Raw genomic sequence first — 11,616 nt, 5'->3', positions numbered from 1 at the left:
GGCCGGGTGAGTATGACGGAGCGGTGTAACATTGCTGCTGATCGTTCTCAATAGGGAGAGTGTTTAGGCAGGGAAAAAGTAAAAAAATTTGCTTGTGCTGATAGCGAATGTCACTGTAAAACACAACTGTATAGTGTGCAGTGACAGGGGAGGATATATTTGTGTGCAGCAGCTCTGTTGGTTATTAGGCTGCCTTATAAGGCTCCCTGATAGCTGCATTGCTGTTTGCACACTGCTGTGCAGAGTGCTTTTTTAAAAGCAAACTTTTTTTTTCCTTTTCTCTGCAGTTAGCAAGCGTTCATTTTTTCACACTTTTTTGTGCAGCAGCTCTGTTGGTCATTAGGCTGCCTAATAAGGCTGTGTTCACACACAGCATTTTTTTTAGTGGTTTTTACTGCGGTTTTCACTATAAAACCGCTAAAAATAAGCTTCCCAGTCATTTCTATGCATTTTGCACTTTTTGTGCACATTGATGCGTTTTTTACCGCGAAAAAACCGCATCGCGGTAAAAACCGCAGCATGCTATTTAATTTTGTGGATTTTTCAGCGGTTTTGGCTTCTTCCATGTGGTTTGAAACCGCTGCGGAAAAAACGCATCAAAAACGCATCAAAACCGCGCAAAAAACGCCGCGGAAAAATAGGTGCGGTTTCTGGGAAGGGATTCAGGTTTTTGAGCAGAAATTTTCTGCAACGTGTGCACTTAGCCTAAGGGTACCTGATAGCTGCATTGCTGTTTGCACACTGCTGTGCAGACTGCTTTTTTAAAAGCAAAAATTCTTTTTTTCCTTTTTTTCTGCACAGTAGATACTGAGCGTAAACTTTTTCACACACCGTATAGAGGTGTACGCTCCTCACACACTACCGTGTACCGGCTGGTATCACGGACAAATACATGCTATATGTGTGTGACTCCGTAAAAAAATACATGGAGATTAACATTTTTCCATACATACAAGGTGTCCGATTATCAAACAGTATCGGATATCTTGTGTTCTTATTACTGTCACATCTACACAGAGTCAGCGTGTGTGTGTGACACTCCGTAAATACATATACAGACATTTCCATTTCTTTATACACCGTATTGAGCAGTCTGACATGGAGTGCACTGATGCACAGCCATTGCCACTTACCCAGAGCACTACATTGCCCTCGCAGTCTACTGTGCCAGAATCTGACCCTGATGAAACTCAGGTGCCCCTTCCCACATACTATACCACCTTACACGGTGACACAGAGGAAGGTAAAGAGGAAAATGCAGATGACTTTGAAGAGGAGGTGATGGATGACCCAGTTCTTGACCCGGATTGGCATCCATTGGGCGAAGAGGGTGCTGGTGACAATAGGTCAGAACAGGAGAAGGATCCGTAGCAGGCATCGTCATCACAGCATCGGTTATCCGGCAGGCCCGTAGCTGTCAAAAAACTTGGCAAGAAAACTAAAAGAGTTGCAGGACAGCTTGACCAGATGGTCAAATTAGCACAGCGTGCAAGCCCTGAAAATTTGTACCATAGTAGGAAAGAGTACAGTGTGGGACTTTTTTGAACAAAATCCTATTGATGACGCAAAGGTTATCTGTAAGAGGTGCTGAAGGACCTTTAGCAGAGGGAAAAATCTAAGAAATTTGAATACCAGTTGCATGCTTAGACATTTAACCAACATGCACTTGCAAGCGTGGACGGACTATAAAAGCTCAGGTAGCACATGTGCACCTGCTCAGACTCAAGTTAGCTGGCAACCCTCCATCGCTTCCCCCACTGTAAGGCCACCGCTAAGCACACCACCATCAAGAAATGTTGAGGTGTCGTCGCTAGGCCAAACCATTCACACAAACACAATATTTTCGCGAGGAAACATTGAATCTAGGCCATCAACACCCTCACCATCACCAACCCCTTCTCAGTCCGTCATGTCCAATGCTAGCTCCCCCATATGTAGCTCTCAAGTCCAGATCACCCTACCAGACACTCTGAGTAGGACAAGAAAGTACTCATCCTCTCATCCGCGTACACTGGCTTTGAACGCCTACATTGCCAAACTGATCTCATTGGAGATGATGCCCTTCCATTTGGTTGAAAGCGAAGCTTTCTGAGAGCTCATGGTCTACGCTTTCCCACGCTATGACCTACCGAGTCGGCACTTCTTTTCTCAAAAAGCCATCCCTGCCCTCCACCAGCATGTGAAAGACCGCATTGTCTATGCACTAAAACAATCAGTGAGTGGAAAGGTGCACCTCACAACAGATGCATGGACCAGTAGGCATGGCCAGGGCCATTACGTGTCCATCACTGCGCACTGGGTTAATGTGGTTGATGCAGGCTCCACAGGGGACAGCGACAGTGGAACTGTGCTGCCTAGCCCACGGTATAGGAAACAGTTGGGTGTAGGCGCTCGACCCTCCTCCTCCTCCAGAAGCGAAAGCTCGTCCACAGAGCGCAGTCGCGCGAGCACTCCATCCACATCTGTCAGTGTTGCACACGAGGTGTACCACTATCGAACAGCTAGTGGTAAGCGGCAGCAGGCTGTTTTAAAAATGATGTCTATGGGCGACAGTAGACACACTGCGGAGGTACTGGCCGACTACTTGCATCGACAAACTGAGTCATGGCTGGGCAGTCTACATCTTGAGCCAGGCAAGGTAGTCAGTGATAATGGGCGGAATTTTGTGGCAGCCATAGCCCTTCCAAAACACACACATACCTTGCCTGGCTCACACCTTGAACCTGGTGGTGCAGTGCTTCCTAAATAATTATCCGGAGTTAACAGCCCTGCTCCATAAGGTGCGAAGACTGTGCTCGTACATCTGTCGCTCAAACATCCACTCCTGTCGTATGCAGAAGCTGCAGCGATCACTCAACCTCCCCAAGCACCACCTAATCATAGACGTTGCTACAAGATGGAACTCCACCATGCACATGGTTGAGAGGCTGTGCGAACAGAGGCAGGTTGTAATGCATTTGTGGGAGGATACACGGGAACGCAGTTTGAGGGCAGACATGGAATTGTTGAGTGTGCAGTGGTCAAAGCTGAAAGACCTCTGTAAAGTCCTTCAGTGTTTTGAGGAATGCATACAGCTGGTAAGCGCAGATGACGCCATCATAAGCATAAGCATACCACTTATGCTTTTGTCCTCCTCTTCCTCTGACTTCTCCAATTCCACCATTTGCAGCAGCTGAAAGTCCATATCAGCATATGCCATTTTTTAAACCACCCGAAATGGGCTGCCCCCCCACCCCAGGCCCGGGGTCAACACCTGCCGCACCCGGGCAAGTGCTGTTGCCCTCAACAGGTGTGTGGCCCAACCCTTGGGTGACGGCACTGGCACAGGGCCTCTCATAGTACAATAAAGTGTCTCTGATGGTGGGGGGGGCCCACTCACCGTCAGACACACTGGCGTACTATGAGGGGCCCTGTGCCAGTACCGGCTCCCACGAGTGGGTTCCCCCTGCTTGCTCAGGGACACAGCACTTGCAATACTTACCTCTCCCTGCTCCACTGCTGTGTAGTCTGCCCAGTTAAATCCGTCTCAGGGACGGCCACTACAAATTTGGTGTACTGATCGATGATGGTTAAGATGTACAGTTGTGGCCAAAAGTATTGACACCCCTGCAATTTTGTCAGATAATACTCAGTTTCTTCCTGAAAATGATTGCAAACACAAATTCTTTGGTATTATTATCTTCATTTAATTTGTCTTAAATGAAAAAAACACAAAAGAGAATGAAGCAAAAAGCAAAACATTGATCATTTCACACAAAACTCCAAAAATGGGCCGGACAAAAGTATTGGCACCCTCAGCCTAATACTTGTTTGCACAACCTTTAGCCAAAATAGCTGCGACCAACCGCTTCCGGTAACCATCAATGAGTTTCTTACAATGCTCTGCTGGAATTTTAGACCATTCTTCTTTGGCAAACTGCTCCAGGTCCCTGATATTAGAAGGGTGCCTTCTCCAAACTGCCATTTTTAGATCTCTCCACAGGTGTTCTATGGGATTCAGGTCTGGACTCATTGCTGGCCACCTTAGAAGTCTCCAGTGCTTTCTCTCAAACCATTTTCTAGCACTTTTGAAGTGTGTTTTGGGTCACTGTCCTGCTGGAAGACCCATGACCTCTGAGGGAGACCCAGCTTTCTCACACTGGGCCCTACATTATGCTGCAAAATTTGTTGGTAGTCTTCAGACTTCATAATGCCATGCACACGGTCAAGCAGTCCAGTGCCAGAAGCAGCAAAGCAACCCCAAAACATCAGGGAACCTCCGCCATGTTTGACTATAGGGACCGTGTTTTTGCTTTGAATGCCTCTTTTTTTCTCCTGTAAACTCTATGTTGATGACTTTGCCCAAAAAGCTCTACTTTTGTCTCACCTGACCAGAGAACATTCTTCCAAAACGTTTTATTCTTTTTCAGGTAAGTTTTGGCAAAATCCAGTCTGGCTTTTTTATGTCTCGGGGTAAGAAGTGGGGTCTTCCTGGGTCTCCTACCATACAGTCCCTTTTCATTCAGATGCCGATGGATAGTACGGGTTGACACTGTTGTACCCTCGGACTGCAGGGCAGCTTGAACTTGTTTGGATGTTAGTAGAGGCTCTTTATCCTACATCCGCACAATCTTGCTGTAGTGAAACCTCCACCAGGGGGAGCTGGTGAGGGAAGAGAGGTTATACACTAAGAGCAGCAACTCTGAGCAACAGCACAGGTGCCACAGGTAACGAGAGAGAATAGTCAGACGAACCGAGTCAGAAACTAACAGGAGCAGACGTACCAGAAGGAGCAGCAATACAAGTAGTCAAAATACCAAAGCCGAGAGTCAGAAAGTCAGAACATGAGCACAGGGTCCAAAACGTGAGACGAAATACGTGGTCGGGGTACAAGCCAGGGAGTCAGATGCCAGAGAGGGAACGTAACAGCAGAAAGGAATACCAAGAGACGGGGTCAGAAATCAGTCCGGGTCATACACGTGAATATCAGTCCAAGGCAGGAGGATCACCAGGGTACAAGGGTCAGCGGCTCTAAACTGCAAGCTTGAGCTATCACTAACACTGGTCAGCAGGCTGTGAGGGATTGAAATAGCCCAGCTAGCTCCAGAACGAGGCTGAGGAGATTAACCCCTGCATGACCAGTCCGGAGTGAAGACAGCAGAAGATAAACTCCGGACTGGACCATGACACTTGCGTTGAAATCTCTGGTCAATTTTTCTTTTCCGTCCACATCTAGGGAGGTTAGCCACAGTGCCATTGGCTTTAAACTTCTCGATGACACTGCGCACGGTAGACACAGGAACATTCAGGTCTTTAAAGAAGGACTTGTAGCCTTGAGATTGCTCATGCTTCCTCACAATTTGATTTCTCAAGTCCTCAGACAGTTCTTTGGTCTTCTTTCTTTTCTCCATGCTCAATGTGGTACACACAAGGACACAGAACAGAGGTTGAGTCAACTTTAATCCATGTCAACTGGCTTCAAGTGTGATTTAGTTATTGCCATCACCTGTTAGGTGCCACAGGTAAGTTACAGGTGCTGTTAATTACACAAATTAGAGAAGCATCACATGATTTTTCGAACAGTGCCAATACTTTTGTCCACCCTCTTTTTTATGTTTGGTGTGGAATTATATCTAATTTGGCTTTACGACAATTCTTTTTGTGTTTTTTCATTTAAGACAAATTAAATGAAGATAATAATAACAAAGAATTTGTGTTTGCAATAATTTTCAGGAAGAAACTGAGTATTATCTGACAAAATTGCAGGGGTGTCAATACTTTTGGCCACCACTGTAGCTATGTCCTGTCCTGCTGGCCTCTACCTTCAGATTACCAATGGCTACCATTTGTAATGGACGTCAGCTCCCAATCGGATGCAATGGTGCTTTATGATCACCTTTCACATTTTTCATAGTCACAGACGTGTGACATTCCTGCCACCATTTTTCAATGTGTCCTCTCATGGCAATCCAACAGAATCTCCTATGGCCTGTGGCTTGTGTGTTTTGCACTCCAAAGTGACCAGACAGATCATGATAGGTAGTGAGGACCATGTCTACAACTCTCCCTGTGATCACAATTTGATGGAGATGAGTTACGGTGATGGGATCGACGCAACTGCTATACAGCAACCCTTTCTTCACTAATTTGCGTTTTAGCTGTATACACAGTTAAAGTTATTGAGGGTCAGCATCGCCTCTGCGAATTCTCCCGGGAGGTTTTCCCGTGATTATAAATTCAAAAACATCTAAAATCACTCGACTTTACGTCTGTACTTTTATCCATCTACCTTCCTCTAGCGGTGAGTCTGGACTGGCAGACTGACACTGAAATATAAACAAAGATTTCAAAGTACTCCAACACTGTACACTGGTGTACGTTTCGAATACATTTCCCTTTTCTCATTTTTATATTCGGGTGTAATCCATACTGTGCCTGTGAGAGTTTGTGTCTTACTCTGGTAAAATATAAGGAGATTTAAAATGACACCAACACTGTATGCAGATGACCGATTGTAAAACATTACCCTTTTGCAAGTTTTTATATTCTTGTGTAATCCATACTGAGCCTGTGAACGTCTGTCTGTAACTACAGAAATATATTTGTAGATTTAAGATTAACCCAACACTGTATACAGTGTGAGCATATGTGTCTGCCTCCTGAAATACATACAGAAATTTTTTTGTATTTTAAGTAGACTATATATACAGTGGGGAAAAAAAGTATTTAGTCAGTCAGCAATAGTGCAAGTTCCACCACTTAAAAAGATGAGAGGCGTCTGTAATTTACATCATAGGTAGACCTCAACTATGGGAGACAAACTGAGAAAAAAAAATCCAGAAAATCACATTGTCTGTTTTTTTTTTCATTTTCTTTGCATATTATGGTGGAAAATAAGTATTTGGTCAGAAACAAAATTTCATCTCAATACTTTGTGATATATCCTTTGTTGGCAATGACAGAGGTCAAACATTTTCTGTAAGTCTTCACAAGGTTGCCACACACTGTTGTTGGTATGTTGGCCCATTCCTCCATGCAGATCTCCTCTAGAGCAGTGATGTTTTTGGCTTTTCGCTTGGCAACACGGACTTTCAACTCCCTCCAAAGGTTTTCTATAGGGTTGAGATCTGGAGACTGGCTAGGCCACTCCAGGACCTTGAAATGCTTCTTACGAAGCCACTCCTTCGTTGCCCTGGCGGTGTGTTTTGGATCATTGTCATGTTGAAAGACCCAGCCATGTTTCATCTTCAATGCCCTTGCTGATGGAAGGAGGTTTGCACTCAAAATCTCACGATACATGGCCCCATTCATTCTTTCATGTACCCGGATCAGTCGTCCTGGCCCCTTTGCAGAGAAACAGCCCCAAAGCATGATGTTTCCACCACCATGCTTTACAGTAGGTATTGTGTTTGATGGATGCAACTCAGTATTCTTTTTCCTCCAAACACGACAAGTTGTGTTTCTACCAAACAGTTTCAGTTTGGTTTCATCAGACTATAGGACATTCTCCCAAAACTCCTCTGGATCATCCAAATGCTCTCTAGCAAACTTCAGACAGGCCCGGACATGTACAGGCTTAAGCAGTGGGACACGTCTGGCACTGCAGGATCTGAGTCCATGGTGGCGTAGGGTGTTACTTATGGTAGGCCTTGTTACATTGGTCCCAGCTCTCTGCAGTTCATTCACTAGGTCCCCCCGCGTGGTTCTGGGATTTTTGCTCACCGTTCTTGTGATCATTCTGACCCCACGGGGTGGGATTTTGCGTGGAGCACCAGATCGAGGGAGATTATCAGTGGTCTTGTATGTCTTCCATTTTCTAATTATTGCTCCCACAGTTGATCTCTTCACTCCAAGCTGGTTGGCTATTGCAGATTCAGTCTTCCCAGCCTGGTGCAGGGCTACAATTTTGTTTCTGGTGTCCTTTGACAGCTCTTTGGTCTTCATCATAGTGGAGTTTGGAGTCAGACTGTTTGAGGGTGTGCACAGGTGTCTTTTTATACTGATAACAAGTTTAAACAGGTGCCATTACTACAGGTAATGAGTGGAGGAAAGAGGAGACTCTTAAAGAAGAAGTTACAGGTCTGTGAGAGCCAGAAATCTTGATTGCTTGTTTCTGACCAAATACTTATTTTCCACCATAATATGCAAATAAAATGAAAAAAAACAGACAATGTGATTTTCTGGATTTTTTTTTCTCAGTTTGTCTCCCATAGTTGAGGTCTACCTATGATGTAAATTACAGACGTCTCTCATCTTTTTAAGTGGTGGAACTTGCACTATTGCTGACTGACTAAATACTTTTTTTCCCCACTGTACCTTGTATCTATTGATCCAGTACCCTTTGTGCCCGAAATTCATCCTCCACCCACCACTCAAAGTGCATCATTGACACCTGGAGCATTGGCACACATGTGTGATTATTTCTTGCGGATCTTCTTTTTATATTATGGTGTGATCCATACTGAGCCTGTGAGAGGCTGTGTGTTACTCTTAAAATATATATGTAGATCGCCAAATGACCCCAACACTGTATACAGCAGTACGCTTGGGATCCATTCCCCTTTTACTGCTTTTTATATTGTTGTGTAATCCATACTGGGCCTCAGAGCGTCTGTGTCTGCCTCCTAAAATAAATACGGAGATTTTTAATGTTGAAACTATACTATATATACCTTGGATCTGGTGATACTGTACCCTTTTTCTACTTTTTAGTTTGTTGCCGAATCCATACTGGCCATGACAGCATCTGTGTCTGCCTCCTCAAATATATACGTAGATTTATAATGTTGAAACTATACAATATATCTGTCATGATCCAGGACGGGGTTTCGCTTTGGCCCGTCCTGGTCAGACAGGGGGTTAATTGTTTCTGCCTCTCTCTGGCAGAGGGTGGCTATTTAATGCTCACTGGACCTAGGTCCGGTGTCAGTTATACTCCTGCCCTCGGCTGAGTTAGTTGACCTCTTGTGTATGTGTGCCTTGTGCCTGATAACTTGTTGCTTGTTTGGTTTTGATCCGGTTCTGTCCCTGTTACGAGTTTTGCCTGTCCCACTTGTACCGCACCGCTCTCTCGTGTATAACTCTCTGCTTGTGACTTGACTATTCTCTGCTCGTCCCTTTGGTACCGCACCGCCCTCTCGTGTATGACCTCGGCTTTTCTGACCTGCGTTTTCCTCTCCTCTACTACAGTATTCCTGCAGTAGGTACATTACATCATCTGCAGTAGTAGGACGCTAAGCCCCGCCCCCTGCTGTCACATGATCGTAGGTCCTGGTACTCCTTACGATTTTCGGTGCCTCAGGTCCTGTCTGCTTAAACCTTCACTACCGTATTGGGCCCCGTGCTCTTCCGCAGTGTGGGTAAGTCACCCTGCAGTCGTGGCAGTTGCCGATGCTGACAGGATCCTGACATTATAACTGACCGTTACCATTTTTTTTTTCTCTGCTCCCCTTCTCCTGTGTGTGTGATGGATCCTATGCACGCTCTTTCTGAGCAGGTAAAGCACCTGACTCAGATGTCTCAGAGACACTGTGCAGGGGGTTTTATCATCAGGGGCTCGGGAGGTTACAGTAATTTCCCTTGAATCTCCGGTTAAGTTACCGGATACTTTTTCTGGAGATAGAAGGGAATTCAAAGTGTTCAAGGAGGGCTGTAAGCTTTTTTTTCAATTGAGACAACACTCTTCGGGGGATGAAAGTCAGAGAGTAGGGGTCATTATGTCTCTGTTAAGGGGAGCTCCCTAGGCTTGGGCTTTCTCCCTTCCTACCACTGCCCCTGAGCATATGACTGTGGATGCATTTTTGAGGCCTTGGGGCATATTTATGATGAGCCTGATTGGATACGTATGGCTGAGGACAGGGTGATGAGTGTGTGTCAGGGGAAGCACTCAGCCGAGTGGTTCTGCTCAGAGTTCAGACGCTGGGCTGCTGAGGTCTGCTGGAATGATGCTGCACTCCAGGGTTTGTTCCGTAGAGGCCTGTCTGAACATCTGAAAGATGCCTTGGCTCTCCACTCTCCGCCTGATTTCCTGGAGGAGGTTATGACACAAGCCGTCCGAATGGATCGCAGGCTACGAGCCAGGGGAGTGATGCAGGTTGAAACCCCATTATTTTCTCAAGGAAGGGGAGCCAGTCTTACATTGGAAACCATGGAGATGGGAACCATCAACTTCAAGGAGAAAGGAAAGAGACAACGGCGCTTGGGAAAGTGCTGTTTTTTCTGTGGGGATTCCAACAGAACCAACCTGCAAGCGACTGAGCCCGGGTGATTGTCGTGGAGATCACCCAGGCTCTCAGGTACCCTTTTCTCCATTTTCTAAAATGTTCTTACAAGTGGAACTTTGTTGTGGGAGTGTCTCCACAACCACTTCTGCTTTCGTGGATTGTGGATCGTCGTTGAACTTTATTGACTCTGACTTGGTGTCCAGGTGTAAGTTAGGGACAGTTAGGTTGGAGACTCCTATTCACGTTGTTGCCATTGACAAAACACCACTGGCTAAGAATGATGTCATATTTCGTACAGACGAGTTTCTCCTTAAAGTGAGTTCCTTGCACCAGGAACATATTTCATGTTTTGTTCTGGACAACTTGCCTGCGGGACTGGTGTTGGGGTTCCCCTGGTTACAATTGCATAATCCTGTGATTAATTGGGAATCTCGGGACATTGTTAAATGGGGTCCCTATTGTTCTGAAAAATGTCTTGTTACTGTGTCTGTGTCGTCCGTGGGTCTGGAAGGTATTCAGGAGTACCTAAAAGACTATATGGACGCTTTCTCCAAAAAAGAAGCTGAAGTTTTACCACCACACCGCCCATTTGATTGTGCCATTGACCTGGTTCCAGGTGCTAAATTGCCCAAGGCCCGCTTGTATAACCTTTCAGGTCCAGAACGGGCTGCGATGAAGGAACACATTTCCGAGAGTCTCCGTAAGGGACACATTCATCCTTCTGTTTCTCCCATGGCGGCGGGGTTCTTTTTTGTAAAGAAAAAAGACGGTGGTTTACGCCCATGCCTCGATTTTCGTGAGATAAATAAGATAACTGTGAAAAATATGTATCCCCTCCCACATATTCCTGATTTATACAACCAGTTGTTCGGAGCTAAGTGGTTTTCAAAATTAGATCTACGGGGAGCGTATAACCTTATCTGAGTCCGGGAAGGAGATGAGTGGAAAACTGCTTTTCTCACTACTGAAGGGTTGTTTGAAAATTTGGTCATGCCTTTCGGTCTGACCAATGCTCCAACGGTCTTCCAAAATTTCATAAATCACGTGTTCTCTGATTTTATTGGACTTTTTATGGTGGTGTATTTGGATGACATATTGATCTACTCTCCTGATAAACAGGCTCACGTTGGTCATATTGGGGCAGTTCTCCAAAGGATCGGGAGAACTGTCTCTTTGCTAAACTAGAGAAATGTTTATTTTTGTTCAGGAACTGTCTTTTCTGGGGTTCATTGTGTCTGCTGAAGGGTATCCCATGGATCCTTATAAGGTGCAGGCCATTGTCGAGTGGGTTCAACCTTGTGATTTGAAGGCTCTGCAGCGTTTCCTAGAATTCGCCAATTATTATCGCAAATTTATAAGGGGGTTCTCACAGGTGGTTAAACCCCTCACAGACATGACTCAAAAGAGGGCCGAT

This window comes from Dendrobates tinctorius, unplaced genomic scaffold (genome assembly GCF_039654945.1).
Source record: "Dendrobates tinctorius isolate UK_male_01 unplaced genomic scaffold, ASM3965494v1 ptg000079l, whole genome shotgun sequence".
NCBI lineage: Eukaryota > Metazoa > Chordata > Amphibia > Anura > Dendrobatidae > Dendrobates > Dendrobates tinctorius.
The sequence above is the reverse complement of the archived record's forward strand: the minus strand, read 5'-3'. Positions refer to the sequence as shown.